Source organism: Tamandua tetradactyla, chromosome 5 (genome assembly GCF_023851605.1).
Source record: "Tamandua tetradactyla isolate mTamTet1 chromosome 5, mTamTet1.pri, whole genome shotgun sequence".
Classification (NCBI taxonomy): Eukaryota; Metazoa; Chordata; class Mammalia; order Pilosa; family Myrmecophagidae; genus Tamandua; species Tamandua tetradactyla.
Genome location: NC_135331.1, coordinates 81,847,562 through 81,873,095, shown reverse-complemented (window position 1 = coordinate 81,873,095; position 25,534 = coordinate 81,847,562). Strand labels below are relative to the sequence as shown.

At 46.5% G+C, this 25,534-nt stretch overlaps 2 long non-coding RNA genes and 1 pseudogene across 4 annotated transcripts; 1 reads left to right on the top strand and 2 right to left on the bottom strand.

Moving 5' to 3' along the window:
- Positions 1-449: 449 nt before the first annotated feature.
- Positions 450-22,603, bottom strand: LOC143684300 (uncharacterized). Its single transcript, XR_013175962.1, has 3 exons — positions 22,576-22,603; positions 2,124-2,257; positions 450-674 (listed from the first exon to the last, which is right to left on the bottom strand). It is a non-coding gene; the product is annotated as an uncharacterized LOC143684300 (long non-coding RNA).
- On the bottom strand, positions 7,735-16,567 carry LOC143684299 (F-box/LRR-repeat protein 4 pseudogene; annotated as a pseudogene). Its single transcript, XR_013175961.1, has 3 exons — positions 16,294-16,567; positions 10,402-11,154; positions 7,735-10,325 (listed from the first exon to the last, which is right to left on the bottom strand). The product of XR_013175961.1 is annotated as an F-box/LRR-repeat protein 4 pseudogene (transcript).
- Positions 20,198-25,522, top strand: LOC143684301 (uncharacterized). Of its 2 annotated transcripts, none has more exons than XR_013175963.1 (3): positions 20,198-20,485; positions 20,564-20,675; positions 20,967-25,522. It is a non-coding gene; the product is annotated as an uncharacterized LOC143684301 (long non-coding RNA). The 2 variants fall into 2 exon arrangements; XR_013175964.1 differs by lacking the exon at positions 20,198-20,485 and having other exon boundaries at positions 20,547-20,675; positions 20,967-21,080; positions 23,841-25,522.
- Positions 25,523-25,534: the final 12 nt, after the last annotated feature.

Sequence of the window (25,534 nt, the reverse complement as noted above, 5' to 3'; positions counted from 1 at the left end):
ATCAGACCCGCCAAGGTTGGGCTGCAGTGGCAGGAAGCTTTTTAGGGCCTGCACAGAGGGTGGGATATAAGGCAAAGCCCCATCTTGGCAAAGAACCAGAGGCTGAGGCAGGGTAATCGAGGCCCATCCTAGCACTTGCACCAACAACTACAGGTACAGGGTCATAAATGGTGGCCCAGGGAACTTTGAACCTCACTGAGCTGCCTCTAAGTGAGCGTTTTTGGCAATGACTTAGAGACAAGCTTAAGCCAGACACAGACAGAGCAGGAGGAAGTGAGGTGGAGGCCTCAGATGTCAGGCTGAGCAATTGGATTTTATGCCCTGGGGGCCACGGGGACTGCTGGAGGTGGGGCCACAGCGTGTGTTATTCTCGGAGCTGGGGAAACACCTAACCACAGCATCTTATCATCGCCCCAAGGTGTATGCACTCCCTGACCCCACCCCACCACCACCACCACCAAACTACATGGCTTGGGCTCAGGCAGGGAAAAAATGAGCGTTTAATGGGCACATTGTTAGTCCTCACTTCAGTATGAATGGAGCCAACAAACTGTCCATACTTGGATGGGTTCAGGAGCTGGGCATGCCTGGGAGCTCAGCAGGATGGGCATGGCAAGTGGGAGAGGATTCGAGGACCAAGCGAGCCAGAAACTGCAGAAACTTTTTTTGAAGTCCTGAAAAATAAGGTCAAGCAATACGTACACATTTTGATATAGCTGTATAATCATCTCCCTATGTATTTATGAGTGCATAGGATCGATAAATAAAATAAATTCAAATTGGCTGCAATTTGCAAGTGCTGATGCTGCTGTGTTAATTGCAGGCCCAGCACCAGGCAGCAGGAGCGAGTGCTAGGTGAATGCAGACATTTTAAAAGAAGTGTCAAATGCAGCAAATGCTGCAGATAGTTCCTGTTGTTTCTGCATGGTTCCTTTGATTCTTTTCTTAACACTAGTTTATGACAAGGGGTTTCAAATTTGGGAATATCTGTCAGCTTCTGGCTGCCCTACCAGCTGGGGCATCTTCTCTAGCCGCTCCCTGGCCCCCGCTCAGGGTTGGTGGGGAGCAGAGCTCGGCCTCAGTGTCTGGCTGCTGGAGAATACCCGGCCATGGGTTTCCTAGGGCTCAGAGTTGTCTTACTCCTTTTGGCTTCTCTCAGGCTTCATCTAGTGCCTACACCTGCTTTGGGACTCAGTCAATGTTTAGCAAGGAAACAAAGAAATGCATTGAATAACCAGGTCAGGCAGGAAAGGCAGTGCTGGCCTAGCCAGGAGGAGGCCGCCAGGGCAGGCCTACCTTACCTTGGGGACTCCAGGGTCTGCCTAGCTATGTTTATTAAACTAAATAATCCAGGGTGACTGTCACAGTTGGAATTCTGGGCTAGGAAAGATGAGGAAGGGAGGGAGTCACAGGGAGCTAGAGGAACAGGTTTTGAGATGTGAGAGGATGAAAGGGGGTTTCCCTTCCTCGTCTCTCCCATGTGCAGATCTGCAACCCGTGAGATGTTAATTCTACAACCCTGCAAGTGGTTCCCGTAAGCATGACCTTGTCAAATGCCTCTGACCTCACAGAGCCGGGACAGGCCTAGGACTAAAGGGGGTGAGGGAGAGGCAGGTCCTTGAGGCTTTATTCTAGGGATGAGCTGGTAGGGCGGGAGGCAGGATTTGCCACTCCTTCTGGTGACAGAATATTTGTGTATATTTTTCTAAAGCAAAAACATTGGAGTGGAATTTGTACCTTGGATTGAAAATAGGGTGCAGCAAGGAAGGCCCAGTCCCCAGGACCCATGGAACTGAAGGTGGGGTCCCAAAGGAGACTGGCCACAGAAGCAGTGGGGCGATAACACTGTTTAGAAACTGAAGCCATCCCCTACGTTCTAGCCCTTCCTTAATTATGAGTGAGAAAACAGGAAAGCAGTTATTGCCACCTATTTGGGGTAAAATACATTTCCTGTTATTCTGCTCTCACCAGGCCAGAATGAAAATGAAAGGCAAATGTCTCACATTAAGAAGGAACTCCCTCTTTGGAAGAGCTACCCTCCGTAGGAAGTGTTGGTAGGGACAAAAGCATTGCTGAACGTCCTTGCTTTGGAATAAGGACACTGTATCCTGGCATTTTTTTACCTTGCTGTATCCAGGATTTGTGACCTCCCTCTGAAGCTGTCCATGGAAAGGTTTGGAGCTCATGGTACAGGTGCTTCACCAAAGCCTTCAGCTGTAACCTCTTTGTGCCTCAGATTTCCTGTATGTAGAATCCCCTGCATGGAATCAAAAAGAAAATTGGTGTGGAGGCGTTTTTCTATTTAATAGTTCAACATATAGCAGTAGATTATGTATTTACAGGGTCTGAATACGCTATTTTTGTTGTCATCTTTTCTTGCTCTGACTATTTAAAGATTCTTTTCCAAAACACTATCCACTTTGCTTACTTATCACTGCCCATAATCAAAGCCCTGGAAATGCTATACTTGAGGTTTTGGTTTTGGACCATTAGGTGGTTAACGTGGTGGAACATGAAGTATCTCTTCAGATAAATATTTGATCTGGAATAGGACTCCTGGAGGAGTTTCTGTTCAAAATGCACCATACCATGCCAGGTGTGATTACCAAAGCCGAGTACGAACATGGTTGGAAAAGGAAGGTAGAGTCGTATATGTCACCAGAAGGAAAGCTAGAGGAAGAACTGGGACTATATAACTTATCGAAACCTGGAGTGGATAATGATGGTGTTTAATTATATAAGTAAAGTTCTTACGTGAACTAGAACAAGCATACATCACTGTTACAAGGTGTTAATAATAGAGTGGTATATGGGGAAAAATGCAATTAATGTAACTAAGGTCTATAGTAACAGTAACATTGCAATATCCATGCATTAATTATATTAAAGGCACTATACCAAAGCTAGATGTCAATAATAGGGGGACATGCCAGGTATGGGATTTTTTTCTTTGGAAGAAATGATAATGTTCTCATATTAACTGAGAGGAGAATGCATGACTACGTAAATTATACCAGGAGCCACTGATTACACACTTAGGATGGATTGTATGGTGTGTGAATAAAACTGTTAAAAAAAAATAATGGGGGGATATGAGGTTGAGGGTGTTTTGGGTTTTATTTTTTTATTTTATTTCTTTTTTGAAGTAATGAAAATGTTCTAAACTTGATTGCGGTAATGAATGCACAAACAGGTGATGATACTATGAGCCACTGATTGTATATTTTGGATGGATTATATGGTGTGTGCATATGTCTCAAAAAAATGCAGTTAAAAAATTCATTGTGTCCCTATAAAGTGTAAAAAGTTGTTGAACACACACACACAGAGCACCACAGCCAGGGCAAGGCCAGCTAAAGAAAGTTTCTTCCTCGGGCTTCTAGACTCTTGGATGTCTTGTTGGCATGAAATGACAAATTAAACAGGTGAAGGGTCACATTTTAAAAATTGCAGGTTCAGTCTTGGTCAACAAATATTGATAGTTTGGTTGTTTAATAAGGCAGTGATTCTCAGTTAGGAAGTGTGTGTGCATTATAAAATTTTATATTTGAAAAATGAAAAATGACCCATTTTCTTCCTAGAACAAAGTGGAGAAACTAAGTCTTGAGAAAATCTTGGCTAGTGACAGTTCACAGAATATAGTTGCTGAGTCTTGTTTTTCATAAATAAGGCTTGTCCTACTATAGATGTAACAGGATCTCTGAGGAGCATGAGATCTCTGTTTTGTTTCCCTGTGGAGACCTTGGATTGTCTTGTAAAAAAAAAAAATTGGAAAAAAAAAAAAGGCTACTGAAAGGTAAAACTGGATTTTCATCTCTGATTTTTTTTAAATTTTTTAATTTTTTTCAAATACCAAAAAAACAACAAACAAACGCAGACATTCTTATTTTGATCATTCCATTCTACATATATAATCAGTAATTCACAATATCATCACATAGTTGCATATTCATCATGATCATTTCTTGGAACATTTCCATCTATTCAGAAAAAGAAATAAAATGAAAACAGAAAAGAATTTATACATACCATACCCCTTACCTCTCCCTTTCATTGATCACTAGCATTTCAATCTAAACTTACTTTAACATTTGTCCCCCTATTATTCATTTTTATTCCGTATGTTCTACTTGTCTGTTGACAAGGTAGATAAAAGGAGCATCAGACACAAGGTTTTCACAATCACACAGTCACATTGTGAAAGCTATATCATTATACAATCATCTTCAAGAAACATGGCTACTGGAACACAGCTCCACATTTTCAGGCAGTTCCTTTCAGCCTCTCCATTACATCTTGAATAACAAGGTGTTATCTAATTAATGCGTAAGAATAACCTCCAGGATAACCTCTCGACTCTGTTTGGAATCTCTCAGCCATTGACACTTTGTCTCATTTCACTCTTCCCCCTTTTGGTCAAGAAGGTTTTCTCAGTTCCTTGATGCTGAGTCTCAGCTCATTCTAGGATATCTGTCCCATGTTGCCAGGAAGGTCCACACCCCTGAGAGTCATGTCCCACGTAGACTTTTATCTCTGATTTACTGTGGGAATTTGACTGTCACATCCCAGTTTCCCTTTCTATTTGGAAAAACTTAAAACAAAGGAAGATTCCCTGGTATTAGACTCTCTTTCATTCAGGTGGGACCCTACAGATGAGTAATAATTGTTTTGAGCTTTCTGTTCTCAACCTGAAGAGCTGTTTATGTAACAAATTACTCTTTGGATTATTAATGCCTATTAGAAAAGTAAACCTATCAATCTTCACCGAAAGATGAAGTATATCTTGCTCTTTAGGTATTTAATGCCTTTTCTTCATGTGCCAAGAATCCCTGAAAGAGACTTTAAAAGCCCTTTTGCTTGAGGTCAGAATGATTAACATTGACAGAATCTGCAAATTTGCTCAGTATGAGCCAATTGACAGTTCTAAAACTCCTCCTTCATCCAAAACATGATGATGTGGACTGTCCAACACCTTTTTTTCCTTCTGTTCCTTTTCTGCTAATTCGGGGTCATCTGACCCAAATGGCATGGAGTGAGAAGAAGGAATGACATCTGGTTGTTGTTGTAGGCTTGGATGTAGACTGCATCTATATATCAATGCGTGTATTTGTGTGTACACATCTGTGTGCACATACTTCATGCTAGGGACACAGGCCTGGTTCAGGAAACAGAAAGATAACAGTGGCGTAACTAATATGTCGATAAGATCTTTGACACCTTCTCATTAGCTGGTTTCACAAAGTCAGCTCTTGAGAAGGTTGGCAAGTGGTATGAACCCATATAGGGCAGGGATCTGATTGACTCGTCCACCTGTGTTAGTCCAGTCCCTCATATCAGAATAGCTGGGTTTTCCTGAAAACATCTCAGACACAACCTCAGAGCTGTGTTATGACCAAGTAATATAATAGAGGTTGAGGACCCCTGCGCAGATCCTTCATATCAGGCAGGTGCAGCCATTCTCTAGCTGCTAACAGCTCACCATTGTGCTTTCTGAGGATTATCCTTGGCAGACCAGAGCCATCCAGCTAGGACATGCTTGAGAAGATTCTGCCCTCCCCCAGAGTAGCTCAGAGTCTCAGAGCCACCCTCTGTCCCAGGTTGGGACAACTGCGGGGCCATCATGCTCCAGTTTCCTGGGAATCGAGCAGATACTGCACTCTTGCTGAGCCCATAGCTGCACCTGACCTCTTCCCTGACCTGTCTCCTGCTCTTGCGCTTGAAGGTTTCCTCTGAAAGCTTTCCCTCAATAAATCACTTGCCCAAACTGCTCCTAGGAACCCTGACCCCAGACAGTACTGGGGAGGTCCTGAGAGGGATGGGATGCTGGCGTTGGGTCATTTGCTTTTGGCAATGAGGATCCCAACAGTGGTGGCAGGTGGAGTGTTGGCTTCCAGGCTCTGGTCTGTGTAGGAGGTCAGTTGCTAGGACTTTCGCCTGTGCAGAACTGGGACTGGACACAGGGAGGCAGGGGTGCACTGGCTGATGCAGTGCCTCTAGGGTTTGGGAGGTTGGGGTCAAATATTAACTATCAGGATCATGGATACACTGAAGAGAGGAAGGGCAGGCCAGCTCTCTTAAGCCCAGCAGTGTGAAAATCAGAGGGCCTTCTTGGCAATGTTTAGTCCCTCATCCCTTAGAGCAGAGTACAGACTGAGCTGAAGTACAGATGGCAGAACTTGAGCGAAGGATGAATCATCCTTGAGCGAAGGATGAATTCTTAGCCCAGGCAAGTCTCATATCAGTTAAAAGTCAGCTGCTGCCCGGTCACTTTGGGCTCCTTGTTCCAGTAGAGCAAGAAGCAAAGTCAGGCACTGACAGGGAAGATGTGGGACTCTAAAACTTGGGAGAAGGATGTATGGGTATGTGCCCTTGAAGTCCTTGGGCTGGCGGAAGTGGCCCACTCATCCTTGTTGGAAGATAGAATCACCTCATAATCCCCTCTGCCCAAAGACAATGCAGAAGCCTTAGATGAGACTTACATGACAATGTGATGATGTTTGCTCTTCTCAGTATATGCCCCCCTCCCCCTATCCTTACTAGAACAATGATTAGGATCAAAAGACATCATGACCCAACTGAGGAAAAGGCATATGGACCTATAGGAGTCAGCTCAAAATTTGAGTATCCTGATATTGTGCTTTAACGCCCCCCGGAGAGCATCCATTGCAGAAGAGATACCAAAAACCAGCTAGATGGGATGACTTGACCAGTAGGTATCAGCTTCTGCCTTGATCACCCCAGGGCCTGCACAATGGGCCCATAAATGGAGAAATCTTGGTAGCAAAATTGGAGACAAGGTATGGGCCCAGCAGCATGGGTTCCCTCTCATCAAGGTCACTCTAGATACTGCCACTGCTGAATGTCCAATCTTCCAGCAACATAGACCAATGCTGAGCCCCCAACTTGGTACCATCCCTTGAGGAAGACCATACAGCTACTTGGTGACAAAGTGATTTCACCAGATTCCCTCCAATCTTCAAAAGATAGCAGTTCACCCTGACTCAGATTGACATGCATGCTTTTCCTGCCCACAGTGTCTCAGCCAGCACCACTATCCAAGAACTCACACAGTGTCTGATTGACCATTTAACATTTCTGTGGGTCAGGGGGCTCACTGTACAGATGACGATGGGATCCACTGGTCCTACCACATACCACTGGTTCAAAAACTGCCAACCACAACATGGGACAAAGATCCTGGAATGAGCTGAGACTCAGCATCAAAGGACTGAGAAAAACCCTAGAATGAGCTGAGAATTAACAACAAGAGACTGAGAGAACCTTCTCGACCAAAAGGGGGAAGAGTAAAATGAGGCAAAGTGTCAATGGCTGAGAGATTCCAAACAGAGTCGAGAGGTTATCCTGGAGGTTATTCTTACGCATTAAGTAGATATCACCTTGTTGTTCAAGAGGTAGTGGACAGGCTGGAGGGAATTGCCTGAAAATGTAGAGCTGTGTTCCAGTAGCCATGTTTCTTGATGATGATTGAACAATGATATAGCTTTCACAATAAGACTCTGTGAATGTGAAAACCTTATGTCTGATGCTCCTTTTAACTACTATATCAACAGAAGAGTAGAACATATGGAATAAAAATAAATAACAGAGGGAACAAATGTTAAAATAAATTCAGTTTGAAATAGTGGTAAATGAAAGCAAGGGGTAAGGGGTATGGTACGTATAGTTTTTTTTTCTCTATTATCATTTTATTTCTTTTTTTTTTAAGATAGCACATTACTTTAATTAAAAATAGAAAAAGAAAGACATTTCTTTCCAAAACTGTATCAGCTTAAAATCTCTTTCTCCAACAAGCTCTGACAATTTTATGCATAACACACAGAATACTGACCAGGTCATAAATGAGGCATTTAATATTTTTTAAATGGAATTGTAAAAAACTAACTTTATTTTTGCATAAATATCATGATACTTTATTGTTCCAAGCATTCCTTTAAAAATAAGTTACAATTTTTCCATGTTACTTTTATTAAATATGTAATTATTGACTCACGAATAATGTCACTGACATTAATATAAGGTAAAAATAATACCAACTCCTCACATATTCTTGAATACAAGTGATTGTCGTATTTTGTAAAAACACGTGTTTACATTTTTACTTGATGTAATAGACAATTTCATATTCTCTCTTTAAAATCTATGTTTTAATCCCTGTCATTGTAAAAATGAAGCAAATCAAGAAACAAAACAGATCAAAACAAAATAAAACCCATAAAAGCACAATAATTTAATATACAACATGTATTAAGTCACTGAGTAAAGCTCTTTTTTATGAACACTTTTGGAAAGCTAGCATTCAGTTCTAGCACAGCTCTGTTATCAATCTGTGAACAGAAGGACACATCAAGTAAGGAAAGATCTTTACAAGATTCCAGGAGTTTTCTTAAAGATGCAGGACTTACCATTCTTGTTCCTAATATGTCTAGTTGCCGTAATCTGGTACAATTGCATGGCAGTTCTTCAATGTCTGTGTCACACACAGATCTGTTAGCTGTAAGAAAGAGTTTCTGCAAGTTCAGAAGCTGATGTGCAAGTCTGGTAAAGCACCCGGTGCTGCTCTGCAGGGTGGGGCACCAGCCAAGGTCGAGCTCCTCCAGAAGCTGACACCCAGAAGCCAGTTCTGCTATCCCATTTTCAGTAATATTCTTACATCTCCACAGATCCAGGGTTCGGAGTTTTTTACACTTTGCTCCTATCATGCTAGCTATTACATCATAGTCTTCAATCATCACACAACTACCCAAACTAAGGTGCTGAAGCTCTGCACAGAAGTTTAAAATGCTGAGCAGTGCTGTTTGCTCTACTTTTGTTCAATAGAGAACTAGTCGTTTAAGGCCACATAGTTTGGCAATGTGGTTGAAAGCCTGAGGTGGTAGTTTATCACAGGATGAAAGATTTAAGTCCTGCAGACCTGGACACATCTCAATATAATCTCCATGCAAGTTTCATTAAGGAAGTGGCTGCAAGATAATTCAAGGCGTACTAATTCAGATCCACAAACCTTCAGGAACCTGCTAAATCCTGGAACAGAGATGAAGCCCCTATTGCCAGTCCAAGATAAATTAAACCACTGAACCAGAGTACAGCGAGCCTGTAGAAATTCCAAAGAAGGGTCGTTCAGTTTTGCCCAGTATGGTTGCAAATTGAGGTGGATGTATTGTAGAGGATCACAACAATGCTGGTTCAGTAGTTTGCAAGTCTGTGCTGATCTACACAGGTCTGGTAATGTAAGATGATTCAGAATCAGTTGAATGAGCTCATAAGGTAGTTTATCAAAATATCCATTATTTGGCCCTTCTCTGAGAGTAGCGTTGCTAAACTTTTTGTTAAGATTATCCATTACACAATCACTGTTTTCTTCATAGTCATCTTCTTCTAGATCATTCATATCAATAAGTGAAGTCTTGAGAGAAAGCAGTGGCTTGTCCTTCATACCGTGTAGCACAACTGCATCTAATTCAGTGTAATAATCCAGAAGAGAACTATTTACTTCCAGTCGTATAAGATTTGTGGGAAAATTTATCTGCTTAATACAAGGTTTAAACTGGCGAGCCTGGGAAGCATTCACCTTCGTAGGTCTCTCTGACCAAAGAATCTCCCATCTTACTTCAGCCAGTGGACTTGGGGAGTAAGGATTTGCAGAACAAGCCAGAATTCTAATGACTGCTCCAGGAGGATAGGTTTCTAGAACATGAACAGCTGTAGGATACACCTGTTGTTCAAAAGTAAGTTCCACATAGTCCTGGCTCTGAAAATTAGGTGTCCTCTTGAATGGCAAGGGAGCACTAGGACGCTGATCCCACCATGTTCCATATGTTCGAAACACAGCTGTCTGAGTAAAATCACCAGAACTTGGGAACACATTTGGTACACCTGCCAAATTCCACATGGTATAGGACATACTATTCTCACTTCCATAATGCGAACTGAAATCCACTGCTTCTTTGGCATACTGGATCACCTCTGCATTGAGAGGGGAAGTTCGGCTGTTTGATTCTATAGTTCTATGGCTGTTCATGATTTCTCCTCTTGTAGCTGTCCTCGCTCGGCGCGGAAGGCATATATAATAAAACATAGTCAAAACTGTTAACATGGGAAAGACTGGTGACATCTAGATGTGAATTATGAAGCTTCAAAAGGTCAGGTATCCTCGGTAAGATGCATGAACTCTTTGAAGGATGTTCCCAGATAAAATGGCCACAGGATACAGAGAGGATATGCAAAAGTTGGCATTCATCCATGTGGCCTGAAATTTGCATGCTGATTTCAAGTACAAATGCTGAAAAGTGACATTTTTTTTTCACCTGGAAGCTGTCATTTCTCCCAGCCAGCTCTGCTAGTTGACAGTACAGGTCTGGCCCCTATCCTCATTGAAATAACCCAGCAGGGTCCGGGAGAGGGCCGAACCGCAGGGCTTCACCAGTGACCCGGCGGCGGGCCAAGGCCCGGCCGCTCATTTTATTTCTTTTTCCGTTGTCTTTTTATTTCTTTTTCTAAATCGATGCAAATGTACTAAGAAATAATGAATATGCAACTATGTGATGATATTAAGAATTACTGATTATATATGTAGAATGGAATGATTTCTAAATGTTTTGTTTGTTAATTTTTTTTATTTAATAAAAAAAAAACTGCCAACCAGATACAACAGTGGAACAGCCTTTTCATGCTGAGCAGTGGTTTTAGCATGACATGCTGGGGGCGGTGCTCACCTTCAGGATGTGTTTATACCATAAATAAATGGCCATTCTGTGGGACTGTGCCTCCAGCAGGGGAAGTATATGAGCCTGGGTGCCAAGAAGTCAAAGGACTTATGCCCTTGCTCATTTTCACCCACATGGGGAATTTGTTCTCTTCATCCACGCAATTGTAGACTCAGTGGATCTAGAGGTTCCGAAGGGAGACACTTCCTCCAGGATGAGCAGTAAGAGTCCTACTTAACCTATCTATGACTGCCACCTGATCACTTTGGGTTCCTCATATCAGTTGTCCAGCAGCAAAGAAATAAATTGCCATTCCAGAAGAAGCAGTTGATCCTAGTCATCATGGAAAGTGGGGCAGAGGCAAAGAGTAATATTCTGAGTCTCAGGTGATCCACTGGAGCATCTCTGAGTACTCCACACCCAGTGGTAACTGTAATTGGGCAAGTAAAAGAAACACGGCCTGATAAGAATCCGGAACAGCCACAAGGCATGCCACCAGCAGAAGTGCCAGATGAGGGGGAGAGGGACGTAGGGTGAGTGGGAGGGGTTGGTGACCTTAAGACACAGCCTAAGGGGGGGTGGGATGCAAGGGTAGTTCAGCGGTAGAATTCTCACCCACCATGTGGGAGACCTGGATTTGATTCCTGGTCCATGCACTTCCCAAAAAAACAAACAAGCAAAACAAAGAACAAGCAAAAATTCAACAAATAGTGCTGCAATAATGGGATACTCACATGGAAAAATAATGAATCATGATCCCATCATACAGCATACAAAAAAAAAAAGATATAGCCTAAGGATCAGCTCACAGCAGGGGGTGGGGGGACACTGCAGTTCATCCTTCTCTTGTAGATTTCCCCAGAAATAGGGATCCACCAGAATCCAATAGAATGAACAACAAAAGCAAAAAGAAAGTGGATCTGTGCAGAGCAAGGGGTGGACTGTAATAGGCTAGCTGTGTCCAGATCCCCCCCAGGCCCACCCTTTCTCTGGCTGCTCTGAGGGCTCGCTGCTGGCCACTCATAGTTGCACTCTTCTCTTGTGTATCTCCTTGAGTGATCAGAGTTACTTGTTCCAGAAATACCTGTTACAATTACCCCCACCCCCACAACTCGGAGGTGGTCCATAGCCAGTGACTGATACAGCAGTACCACTGAAACAAGAAGGGGAATTTGCAGGGCCAGGCTACTTCAGAGCTCTCTGCAGGATAACAGTGACACCAAAATTCACCTGGACCTACATTCTTGCTTTAATTTCATTCTTGCCTCATCCCCTGCCCCCACTCCCTTGTAGGTTTCAATTGCAAATATTCCCTCCATATACCATTTGCACAAGAATCTCCATCCAAAGCTCCGCCTCTTGAGGGCAGGGCAAGATTCAAGACTAGCAGCAAGATGAGCTCTATTTTTAGGCCGGAGGTGCCTTACATGGGGGAAGGGAATGCTGAGAATTCTCCTAAGACCCCACAAGACAGTCCTGGAGCAAATGGGCATGCTGTTTCTGGTGCTATTGGTCGAACAGCCTCTCTGGCAGCTGGCAGTGCATATAAAGGAATGAAGCCAATGTTTTCCTAGCTTGGATTGTGCTGAAATTTTTGAATTCTGAATTCAGCTTTGTCCTTGATTTGCAAAGCCCTGTGGGTGTGAAAGGTACCTAGAATGAGAAGAACCATTCTACGAGTGAGCTGCTGTGGAGTCTGTCTGCAAAACTCTTGGAGCCACAGGCTTCCAACAGCCCTTCCTGCAGCTCCCTTCTCGGGTCCCTCTGGGTCTTAACTCCTGTGAGGAGCTGCTGTGTTGCACGAGGGCTGTTTATTTGCTGATCTTTTGGGGATTTCCTTTAGACCTAGCAAAATTATTATTCTTATTTTTATTATTTTATTGTTGTTCATAATTATCTCCAATGCTGTCATATTGTAATAGAGAAAAGAGGTTCTATCAAACAGTCTTGTGGTGAGATTGTGGGTTATTTTAGACAGCTGATGAACTGCTTTTAATTATTTTGCTAACTTCTTCTCTGATTATAAAAGGAATACATGAATAGGTTGTCAAAAAGGTAGAAAATACAGAAAAGTACAAAGAAGAAAATTACAAATCAGACATGACCATAAATGGCCACTGTTAATCATTTCTCCCAGACTTTTTGTCCACAGAAATGACTTCTTTAAACAAAATTGGAAGCATACTACACATACTTTGGGGGCTTCATATTTTCATCTTATTGAGAAATGCCCATTAAATCTCCAGTGAAATGGACAAGTCTCTGGCTAGACCCACCTAGAAGCATCAGCGTGTCCTCTCCCCGGCCACCCACCCCTGAGTCAATTCGAGCCTAGAACAATTGGGGGCTAAGCTAAGTCGAGCTAAGAGGGGGTCCAGCTCGCAAAATTTCTTTGGCCTCAGCAAGCAGCAGCCGTGAGAGTCCAAGACAGCAAGTTCCAGCTGCCCTGTGAATAGGTGAGGATGCTGACAACTGAAAATGCACCCAAAAAATGTGCCCTGAAATGTGTGGAGTCTGAAAGCAATTGACTGAATGCTTGGGGAGTGATTTGAGACTTGTTGGACAAAAACAGATTTGCAAAGGAAAAGGACACTTCAGATATAGCCCAAGCCTAGATGCACAACTTTATACACTGGGCCACAAAGCAAAAGATTCGTGTCCAATCCAGTACATCAGGAAACATCTTTTTCATGAGCTCTGCACGACTGCTGGGATAGATCAGGCAGAAAGTGATCTTGTACTTAATCCCGACAAGACGAAATGAAAATGATGTACTTTTACTTTAGTTCACATGGAAAGTTATGCATAATTGTAAGGAAGAGAGAAAGTCTAGTCTGAAGAAAGCAATGATTGCTTTCCCATTTAAAATCTGTGGCGCGCTTGCTGCCTCTGGACTAGACGGAACCTACAGTGGTTCCGGACGCCACCAAGTGGACAGAATGGACAAAGCCACATTTACAGCAAAATAATCTTGCTCTTGTCATGATTTTTGTTTCCAAAGTCAGTAATTTACCAAAAATGTATGTTCTGATCGGTAAAATTTTAAATCGCTAATGGAGTCACTTGTTAATAAATTTTGTTCCATTTTTTGCTGCAGAATAACAACTTAGAATTCCAAATACTGAATGCTAAAATTAAATTCCCTAAACCAATATGGTTTTTGGAGTAAGCAATAAAACCCCCTGCTGAGGGGAAAGAGCACACCCTCCTCCATAGGAGCGCATGGCTCACCTCTCCTCTGGCCCTTCTCCACCCACTAGTGTTGTTTCTGGCCACGGACCCTGCGTGCGCGGAGCCCGGGGTCGCCTCTGCCCAGCGCAGGGCGGGGCATCGCTCCCTTCAACCGCCACTGAAAACCTGGCTGTAACCAAGTAATCATTTGGCGTGTGCTTGATTTGGCTTCTCTGGGTGTGTGTGGTGTATGTGCGTGCGCGTGTTTGCTTCGTGTTTCCTCTTAAAGCCATTCACTAACCTTAGAGCTGTTTCCTCCTCGAGGTGTTTATGAGAATAAAGACAAAGGCAGCCAAGTCTTTCCCAAATGTGAGTAATAACAGTACCTCTGGAGCGCCTTGTCTTTACTATTATTGTAATTATTAACAACAAAAAAAAAACATAACCAGTGTTTTGAATTCCTATAACATGCCAGACATTTATGAATGTTTTTCCTAAAACTCACAGCAATGCTGCCAAATAGTTGTTATCATCCCGTTTAGCAATGAGGAAACCGAGGCTCGGGAGGTTAGGTGACACCCCAGGAGGCGCACCTGGGCGTTTGCGCTCTCAGCATCGCCAGGAGTTGGCTGACTCCGACGCCCCGGCCCGGGGCGGGGGGGTCCTCGGCTCCCCTGCCTACTGTCCTCCGCACCCTGGTCCAGCTGTGCGCCCACAGGGGCTGCCCCTCCTCGGGGCCGAGGGAGCGCAGACTCCTGGCGCCGAGGGCGGCAGAAAGGGTGGAGCCCAGAGGTGGCCTAAGAGGGAGTTGGAGGCCGCCGGGCCGCGGGGAGCGCCTGGGCGGGAGGAGCGCTGCCCAGGGCAGGAAAGGCCCGTATCTGGCGGACGTGGGTGCTCCCGGTGGACCTGGAGCTCGTCCCCACGGGGTCGCTGGCGGGGACTCGGAACCACCCCGCCCCGCCCCTCAGTTGGCTGAGGGCTGCTCCCTGGGGGCTGCATTTCTCCCGGAGCCTCGTGGTGCTCCCGGCGGACACGGCGCTGCTCCAGCTGCCAGGGGCCCAGGGCTCGCGGGTGGGCGGGGACTGGCCTTAGAGGTTTGTCCCCGAGGCCGCGCGGAAAGACCGCGGGGTGCTGGCCCCGCCTTCACGGCAGCCCCTCGGCGCCTGTCCTCCGCCTCCGCCTTCCTCGTCCTTCCTTTCTGCCGTCCTCCCCCTTCCTCCTCCTTCTCTTGCTCCTCCCCTTCTATGCTTCTCAAACTGCAGGTCGTAATTCACCAGTGGGCCATGAAAGTACCGGGGCCTGGGCCAACTCTTAAAAAGAGCAGGACGGGACAGGTGGGAGGGGACGGGACGGGACGGATGAAGAGTCACACCTTACGGGAGTAAATATTGTTTCATGAGGTTTTTCACTTAATTCTAGAAGTCCGCATGTGCACACTGTGGGATGTGTTTCCACTTCCCGTGGGATGCAGCCCGGGGAGTTTGGAGAGCACTGCTCTAGACCAAGGCGGGGGCCGCCGAGCTGCGGGGGGCCTGTCCCTCGTGGGCCCCTACAGGCTCTTCCCCGTGGGCTGCCGCGCGGGGAGCCGGTCGGCAGGAGGCGAACCTCTGCGGTGCAGTGCTTGAAGGATCTTCCTCTGTCCAAGCTCAGGAAGATTCTTATGGAGAAAGAGAATGTTCCAGGCGCCCCTAAGATAGCTCTGTCCGCCTGCACCAGCTATTTGAGAGTCCCCTCCTGGGTCCTCCCTGCCTTCTCCGGCGTGGGCCCGCGGCTAGCTGAGCAAACCCAGGAGGCCTCTGCGCGGTTCCCGCCGACGCGCCCAGGGTCGCACCTAGAGAGGTGGGCGCGTCCCCGAGCCGGCCCCTCCTCCACCCTCCACCCTCAACCCTGCAGTGTCCGGGGGCCAGAATTTTCTCCCACTCGAGGGGCTGCGTCCGGTTACCTGGAAACCCTCTGGTCTCAGGAAGGATTCCCAGAGGGACTCCGAGAAGGAGCTGAGGTCGGGCGCTTCTCTTGCTGTGGCTGGTCCCCCGGAGCTGCTCTCCAGCGCTGGACCCCAGAACGCAGCATGGGGTGGGGGGCACTCTGGAGGGCACGGCCTGGACCCAGATGACTGCCGCCCACCCCTAGTTCGGGCAGCACAACGCCCTGGGCGTGGCCTCTGACCCCCCGCCGCCCGCCCTGCCCACTAGGAGGCCGAATTCGCTCTTTCCCCACCCGGATGCCTATGGATTCCCGCCCAGCCAACCCTCGGTCTGGGGCCGTCCCCACTCGTCGCTTTGCACTGGGCTTGTCTCCCTACGTGACTTGTGACCAGGTCTTTCCTCGAGCGTGAGGTCAGGGCGGGAATGGAGGACCCAGCCGCAATGCTCACCCGCTAGGGGATCAGAATTCTTACCTCGGTTTCCCCACCCGCGCCAGGGTAGTTGTGAGGCTTAAAAGTTGACCAGTGCCTGATGTCATGCAGCCACAAAGCAGGGACTCAGTAGGTGCCCGTGTCTAACCAATCCCAAGAACGGGGTGGGTGTGCGATGGTGTGACGGGACGGTTTACTGACCCATCCGAGCCAGGCAGGAGGCGCGTGCTCGGCCCCCGGGACTTCCACAGCCGCGAGCAACGGCGCTGGTTAAAGGGAGAGGGAGTGGACAGAAGTGGGGAGAGAAACGCAGGCAGAGGAGGGAGATGAGAAGGAGGGAGGGTGGGCGGTAGGGAAGGAGGAAACGGAGGCAGGAAAGTTGTCAAGCTCAGGAAAGCATCTCTTAGTGGAACGGGGCTGCGGGCTCTGGGACTTGCAGAGACCTGAGCACCCTCGTCGCGCCGTTCCCTACGCCGGCTGCGGGGCGCCCGCGGGGACCCGAGTGGGGCACCCGGCTCGTGTGCGCCGAAGGCAGCCCGGTGCAGCTCTCGGGACTTCTGTAGGTGGACGACACTGATGGCCCCTGTCCCCCCGACTCGGTTCGGGTGGAGACGCGAGGACGCCGTCGGGGAGAGGGTGGGGGGAGGAAGGACGCGGCGAGGAGGAAACGCGAGCGTGGACGCTGGGAGGTGGATGCTGACGTCCTCGGGCAGCTGATTGCGTCCTGGATGCAGAGCCACGGACCAAAGTCAGGAGCTGCAGGCGGCGACCCGGGGGCGCCTGGGCGGGGAGACACCTGGTCCCAGGCGAAAGCCCCGCCCACAACCGCGGCCCTGACGCTGCCCCGGGGACCTCCCGGCGCTGCCCGGGCTCTGGGGCCGCCCGGGAGCGTCTCTGTTCCGGGGGGCTGAGGCCACCGCCTCCCTCACGCCCCCCCCCCCCCGCCTGCTCGGGCGCCCCGCGAGCTCGCGCTTCTGAAGTTGGGGCCCTGCGGGTCCCTGCGGCGGGGGCTGCCGGGTGCACCGCGGGCCTTTTAGCAGCGTCCCTGGGTCCCGCCTGCAGATGCCAGCAGCGCCTATCCGTGAGCGGGCGACACCCAGAAGTATCTAAAGATGCCAGAGTTCCCGAGGGCTGGGGGTGGGGTGGGAGAGGCGTAGGACCACGAGACCCGAGGAACCGCCGCCCCCGCAAGCCCAGAGGCTGCCCACACCCAACTGCAGCTGGCTGAACTGGAGCGCAGATGCCTGACTCGGACGCTGCCCAATTTCAGACAACCGGTTTCCAAGTTAACTTCTGAAGTGATTTCCTTTGGATTTATTATTTTTTAAACTAGTTTTAGAGCTATTTTTAGGTATTTACCTTTTTGTTTGGATATAGGCTTTTTTAGTTATTTCCCATGTACTTTTTGCTCGTTTTCTTATTTTACTTTATAGCTTTGAAGTCACCTGTATTATTTTATTTTCAAAATTATTTAGTTTTTGAGCTATTCGTTTTCAGATATTTGCAGTTATTTGTATTATGTAACAAAGTAAGTTACAAATTTTCAAATTAATTAGTTTTATACTTCTTTGTAATTATTTTCACAGTTATTAACATCTGAGCTATTAGTTTTCCACAGTTACTGGAATTTTTTAGTTTTCATGGTTACTTATTTGACTGTGAAACACTCCCTGGAACTTTTTTAATTATTTCATTTTAGAGTTATTTAGTTTTAGAGTGAGGCGTTTATGTGATTTTAGGCATTTTCTCTTTAGTTATTTAAGTTTTAGAGTTACTTATGTTCACCATTATTTATTTTCTGTTACTTTGAAGATTTACATTTATTTTTGGTTACTTCATTTTTAATTATTTCATTTTTCAATTATTTAGCTTTTGAGTTTTATAGTTTATAAATTTTTTGGTTTCAGAGTTTTTAGATTGAGGTTTTTTAGATACTCGGCTTTGAGTTAATTTCAGGGTTACTTATTCTCGGTTATTTCTTTTCAGTCATGTCTTTGACATTTAAAACATTTTTTCTGTTCTGATTTTTCACTGTTTTCTGATTTATTTATTTTTGAAATTATTTAGTATTAGAATTGCTTAGTCTATGTGTCAGGGTCCAGTCCGATAGAGACACAATACCTGTTAATTTAACAGAGAGAATTAAATATGAAGAATTGTTATCTAGCTAATGGAGACTTTAGCTAGATAATTAGGTATCATGGAATCCCCAGACACTGAGGAAAAAGGAAGAGAGGTTGGAATGATCAAAGCTCGGGAGCTTGCAGCAGCGCCTCCTGGCTGCTTCCCTGCGAAGTGCAGGTGCTGAGAGCTGGTAGGAAGGAGTCCCGGAGCTGGAAGCAGAACTCGGAGGGGCTTCCAACTGCTATGGGGAGTGTTGGGAAAATGGCAAACTGCACCCTCTGGAGCCCACTGTCAGGATCAGGGTGAAGAGTGGGTGCAGGGGAACGCTGACAGACAGCGTGCCCCCCCCTCAGCCTTCCCCAGGGTTAGTGGTCCTTGGTGGCAGAGAAGGGGGGTGGAGGCAGGGTGCAGCCCCTGCACTGCAAAGGGGTGAGTAGAGGGTGGGTTTGAAGCTGAGAAGTAAAGACTCAACAACCAGCACGCTGAGCATTGCGGTTTCCAGTTTTAAGATAAGTTTTAGAGTTGGTATGGGATTAAGTTTTTTTGGAATTGTTAGGGTTGATTTAACTTCACTGAACATGGTATCAGGCTGAGTCTTCAGTCCCCAGGATTTGTTTCTGGAATGGAGTGGATCAACAAACAGTGCCTGAAAGAAATCTCTCCCTAAGATAATCACTTTAGAATTCAAGAAAACGAAAGTAATGAGTCTCACTTTGTTCAAAAAGATGCTCTTTGACTAAGCTGCTAAAATGGGGTGGAGACTGATAGCTAGCAGCAGGAAAGGCTCACCGCAATTGCCCGGAGGAATGGGCTTTCAACTTGTTCAGAAAAGTAAGCTACATTGTTGCGGACCTACCCTCTCGCGCCTCTCCTAGCTACAAAGTATCTTTCCTCATAGCTACAGAATGTGTTTAAAGTTTGCGGTCTACAATTGTTACTCTTTGCACAATAAAACCAAGTTCTTCTTACATCTATAGGAAATCATGTGTCCTACCTATGTTATTTTCTTACCACATTGCTCCCATTTGAACATAAGAACATTAATTTCTGAGTGTTCATCCTCACTCACTTCATTCCACCCTCCTGCCTGCGCGCCACCACCCGAGGCCAGTGCTGGTTCCAGGAGAGGTCAGGGTGGCGAGGGACACGTGACAGGCTCTCGGCCCAGTTGGTGGAGACGCGTGGAAGCAGATGACAGCAGCATGGTGTGACAAGTAGCAGTGGGAGCACCGGCCACTGTCTCTGCATCCCGAGATGGTTAGAGCGGGGGTGAGTCCCGTATGGGTATACGCCGGCTCGCGGAGGCCAGGCTGGGCGGGGCGCTGGCTCCGGACTGGGGAGGGCGTCAGACGCTGCCTCCTGCGGGTCTGCTGCAGCCGCCGAGCTGGAAGTACACCGGCTGCTCCCCTCTTGCCTGCTCGTCCTGAGGTAAGAGGCCCTTTGCCTGGACGTTTGTGCAGATCTTCACTCTGTCTCGCTTTCCTTCCCTCGCACCCGTTTTCACTGGCCCAGCCGCTCCTTCCCACTCTCCGTGGAGGTGAGACCCTTCCTGCTCAATTCCATCGGGGGGAGGAGGAGGACTTGGAGCGAGCAGTGGGAAGTGGTGGGGCCGTGGGCCGAGGCAGGTAGAGAAGAGCAGGTCCTCTGTCAGGAGGCTCCGCAGGCAACACGTTGGAGACACAATGGGGTCTCCCCGTGGCCAGTCAGGGCTTCCTCCAGCTGCTTCCTCGGCCTCTGAAAGGTTGAGCTGAAGACCAAATGGGGCTGCCTGTGGGGGGGGGGGAGAGGGCGGGAGGGGGGGGGGGAACCTGCTCCAGTGGGGTTTTTAAAAGCCTGCAGAGCCTTTGCTGCATTAGCAGCACTGGACACGATAGTTAAAAGAAAGTCCCACACAACCTCTGATGGCATATTCACCAAAAAATTAACTTTACACACTTTTTATAATTCAGACACACACAGGGATGAGCACATCAAGAAGTTTCCAGCAGATTCCTCCTGATTATCTTACCAGCCACGTACATACCTTTATAAGGATATTTACAAACTACAGTTGGATTCATGTCTTAGCTGGATGGAAGAATCTTCCTGTTAGTCTCAGGAAGCACATCATGTGGGTGCTTTTAAGTACTTTTGAGCATGGGCCAGCCAGCTACTCACCATGGAAACACAGCCCAAAATTTTCTTTTAGGCTCAGCCCTTTGCTGAACCTACAAAAAATGGCTCTCCTGATGATGCTGGCTAAGTGCAAAGTGCCCAGCCCCGACGGGATAAAGCACCTCTGCACAAACCTCACATCACAGGTGGGCGACTAGGGGAGCCACTTTAATCCTAGGCGTCCTCACACGGGTCCCCAGGTGTTCCAGGACAAGTCTATGCTGTCCTCATGCTCCACCTCCTTTCTGAGCCTCCCGTTGCCCCTCTTGCTGGTGTTCCCCTGAGGGAAGCTCCCTCTGAGCAAGGCCAGGGGTGGGGTGGGGGGTGGGATCAGACTCCCATGGAGTGCCGGAGGGACTGGACTGGAGAGTGGGCAGTCCTGGTAAAGCTACACCAGACCAACAGCAGGCATCCATGACCCTGCATCTTTTCTCCAGGCCAGGACACGGTGCTCATGCAACAACTAGCTGTACCTGTTTTATACACTATGGGAACTGGGAAAAAATGACCAGCACCTCTTCTGTGAGTGAAATCTGTCACCTTTCCCTCGAGTAAGTGGAAAAGAATATAAAACCACCAGATAACCCCGAGCATGCTTATGAGTTGTTTAAATTACGCATGTCCTCACTGTTGCCTCTTACCCTCTAGAGGGCCTCAGACCTCAGGGCATGGCGGAGCCCCAGATCCCAAGGCCCCAGCTAAAGGGTGGCCCTGGCTTGGTAGAACCTGTCGGCAGTTAAGTCTCGTCTAAAAATAAGCCATGCATTGTGAAAAGCTAGAGCTCCTCTAACTTAGCACTTCCCATGGTGTATTTGGCAGAGTAGGAAGAATTCAGAGTTCATCCTACGATGTCTGCACAGAAAAAGCAATTTATCCATTAATATTACATTTTTAAAGTACTATGTATTTTATTCCTCTTTTGATTGCTTCTAGTCAGTCAGTTAAAGGATCTGAGAACTCCTACAGGGAGGAAGTCTGTATAATTTTGTAAAATATATTATTTTCTAGACAAATTGACCACAGAACACTCTTCTTTGTGGAATATAAGATTCCATGTGTACTAGTGAGAGAAAAGCAAACTGCTGTAACAAAGAGACCTACAACACAGTGACAAAGATAATGAAGCTTACTTCTGTTTCATGAAACAGTCCAGATTAGGCTTGTAGGCTATTTTCCACACAGTCCTTTGGTTCAGGCTCCTTCTATCTGGTTTTCCACCATCCCCTAGAACTTGTGCTTATCTGCACAGTCAAAATCGGGTTGGGCGGACCACGGTGGCTCAGCAGGCAAAAATGCTTGCCTGCCATGCCAGAGGAACAGGGTTCGATTCCCCGTGCCTGCCCATGTAAAAAAAAAAAAAAACACGGGTTGCCAAAATAGCCACTTTCAGCTCACAGGAGAGGGAATAAGCTTGGAGAACTGCATGGACAAGATTCTGCGACAGGAAATGGCACACAACACCTTCTCTCCTGCCCTTTGCTGGAAGCTTAGGAAGGGAGAAAAGGTCCCCTAAGCCTCACAGTCTGCAAGGGGTGGTGCAAATCTAGCTAGGAGGCCTTGCCCAGCTGCAACTTCTTTACTACATAGCAGTGTCAGCAGTCCACCCAAGCTGGGGCTCCACTCCAGGATTCTCAACACCACACGGACATTTGCTGACTCAGCCAACCTGTACCAAGGGCATCCTGATTTTAGGTTCCATGTTAGAGTGTGAAGATAGAAAGCCTTATAAAACACAGTCACACAGATGCTGCATAAAATATTTGTTGATTTGCAGCTTTGGTAGCAATTTTTATTTATGGGTACACTTTCAAATGTGGCTATTATAGTAGCAAAAATTGTAGATTTATATCAGAATGTTTTAAGAGGGCACACAGAAGCATACAAGGAACAGAGGACAGAATGTTGAAATGGATTCAAATACATCTCAAAATTTAGAGACTGGAAAAGGCATTTCAAATTAGTTCTGAATTAAAAAGATAAACTAGGGGTAAAAATAGTGCTGAGACCACCGGTTACCAACATAGGAAAAATAAGACAAAGTCTTACCTCATCCCTTGTCTTAGTTTCCCAGCTGCTGTGACAAGTACTACATAATGGGCTGCCTTAGTAATGGGAATTTATTAGCTCGCAGCTTCAGATGGTGGAAGATTTGCTTTTGCCCACAGCGGTATGGCTGGCCAGCAGGCTGTGGCTCCCTTGACTTTCTCCTCACCTGGGGATGACCCCCCTTTCTTTGTGGCTGTCCTCCTTCCAGCCCCACCAGGGCTGGTTTCCATGAGGCTTCCAGGAGCAGGATGAAGACACTCCCACTCAGCTGGCCACAAGTTCACCAAATACACAAGTTCACCCTCAAAAGAGCCTGTTTACAGGGGGTTCCCACCCACAGGAATGAGTCCCTCCCACTTCAAAGATAACCCAATCTGCCACACCCCTTAAATCAAAATAATGTATATTGCTCTAATGTGTGACTTAAAGAAAACATGAAAATAAAAACATTTAAAGAATATTCTCAAATAGGGTCAAATTTTCTCTGGTAAAAACTAAAACCAGAAGCTACCAAGAAAAATCATAATTAGGCTATGTCAGAGGCAAAACCTTACATATGGGGAAAAAAGAATGATTAAAAAATCAAAAGATAAATATATTTTCAAAACATATAATAAAGAACTAATTTCCTTGACATATAAAGAGTTCTTAGAAATCAATAAGAGTAACTCAATAGAAAAAAGAAATGGGCAAAGGACATCAATATACATAGGGAAAGAAATGCAAAACTCAATAAATATAGGAAAAAAGGCAAAACAATAAGATACCATTTTTCCCCATCAGACTGTCCAGCATTTAAAATTTTGATAATCCCCAATTTGGTCAGGGTACAGGAAAACCAGTATTCTCATGCACTGTTGGTGAAAGTATAAATAATAGCTTTTAGAAGACAATTTGCTATTACTATCAAAACTAAGATATGTATATGATTTGACCCAGCAATTCTACTTCTAGAAATTTATTTTAAGGATCTGCCAACACAAACAAATGAAGATCTGTGTGTACAGGTTTTCATTTTAACATTACTTTTAATAGGAAATAAAGGGTACAACCTAGATGGATGTAGTGCTGTTACAATTTATCCCCAAATTGAAATTCCTCCCTCCAGAATTTGGAGACTGATCCCTCCCACCCCTTGCAAGTGGGCTGTACTAGTGACTCTAACAAAGAGAATGTGCCGGAAGTGGGAGTACTAGGCCTTTGAGACTGAGCCATCCCAAACACCTGCGCTTCCTCCTTGTTCTCCCTTTTGCGTTGCTCCCCAGGAGGCAGCTTGCTACCATTCCGTGAAGACACTAAAGCAGCCTTTGGAAGAGACCCACGTGGCAGGAACCAGGCCTCCTGCCCAAAGCCCCATGGTGAGCCCCTTGAAAGTGACTCTGCAGGCCCCATCAAGCTGCAGCTCAGGGCTTCCTGAAACCTCATGGGAGACCCTAGAAGCACCCAGCTAAGCCGCCCCCAAAGACTGTCTGACAGCAAGTGTTTATCATTTTAAGGTGCTTTGTTTTAAGGTAGTTTGTTAAAACAGCAGCAACAGGTAACAAATATGAAACTCAATAATAAAAAGCTGGCTGGTAAAGTATTATACTGACATAACTCTATGCAGCTGTCAAAAATAATATCTTCTGCTTGAGGTGTGGAAAGCTAGGAAAAGCACCATTCCCATCCTGATAAGAAAGAAAGCTGGAAAATATGAGAGAGCTGAGGTCACAGGGAACCTAATTAATCAGAAATCTAAGGTGTTCAGGCTTATAAGAGAAAATGGAAAGCCTGGGGCCACAGATACAAGAGAACTGTCATCCGCTTGTGGATTTTCCCCCCACCGTCCTTAGTGGGCACTCACAGGAAAGATTAGCACCATTCCTGAAAAGGCGTCCTTCCTCCCACAGGCCTGGCAGAGAATAGCAGTGGCTGTGGGGAAGGCAGGGACCAGGCCTCGCCCTATGGCTCATCCCTCCTACCCACAAAAGCCTTAAACTGCTGGAGGAAGCACCGCGGACACGAGGCCCTTAGGGGAATGGCAAATTCAATTCAGCTGGGGGAAGGTAACAAAATTTTTTAAAACACTGCTAATGCTTGGGAAGGGGCAGGGAAAGGCACTGGGTGGGAGACCCAGGGTGCAGGCCTGTGGGGCTGAGAACAACAGGGAGCACCTGACTTCAGCCCCACCTGACAGCCAACGAGCACACCTGCCCTCAGCCACACCTGACAACGAATGAGCAGCAAGCAGTAAGTTACCGTGGACTCTGCCAGGAGATTTATGGGAGCATGCAGGGAAATGCTGAGAAGTGACACAAAGAGCAGATATTGAGAAAAACTGCTGGCCATCTGCGCACACCCTAAACGCAGCTACGTGTGGGGAAGGGGAAGCACTGTCCTCAGTGCAGCCAGACCAGTCAGCCTTCCAGACAGCTCAGCCAGGTGGCCTCAAATCCCTGTGAAGACATTACAACAGCACTTTCTACTATCTTGCAGAGGTGTCCAGCTTTCACCAAGATTATGAAGCATATGAAATAGCAACACACCATCAAATGACAAAGCATCAAAAGAACCAGATATGACACTGATAGATGTTGAAACTATCGGACAAGGAATTTAAAATAACTACGATTGGGGCAGGTCACTGTGGCTCAGCAGGCAGAGTTCTCGCCTGCTATACCAGAGATAACGGTTCGATTCCCAGTGCCTGCCCGTGAAAAACAAAACAGGGGGAAAAAACGATGATTGAGTTCTGCTTCTGGATAACTAGGAACCATTTTTTTTAATTGGACAAAACATATGAAACAATGCAAGACATTGGGCAAAAGTAACAAAAAAACAGTGACCCGGGAGAGATACAAAACAAGAAGAGCTTCAGGAAGTCTCCGCTTTGCTGCCTGGTGGGGTTTTGCCTCTGTGCTGCAGCAAAGTTGGTCCTAGAAATGAAAGCTGCTCCCGCTCTGCCTAACAAAGTGTATAA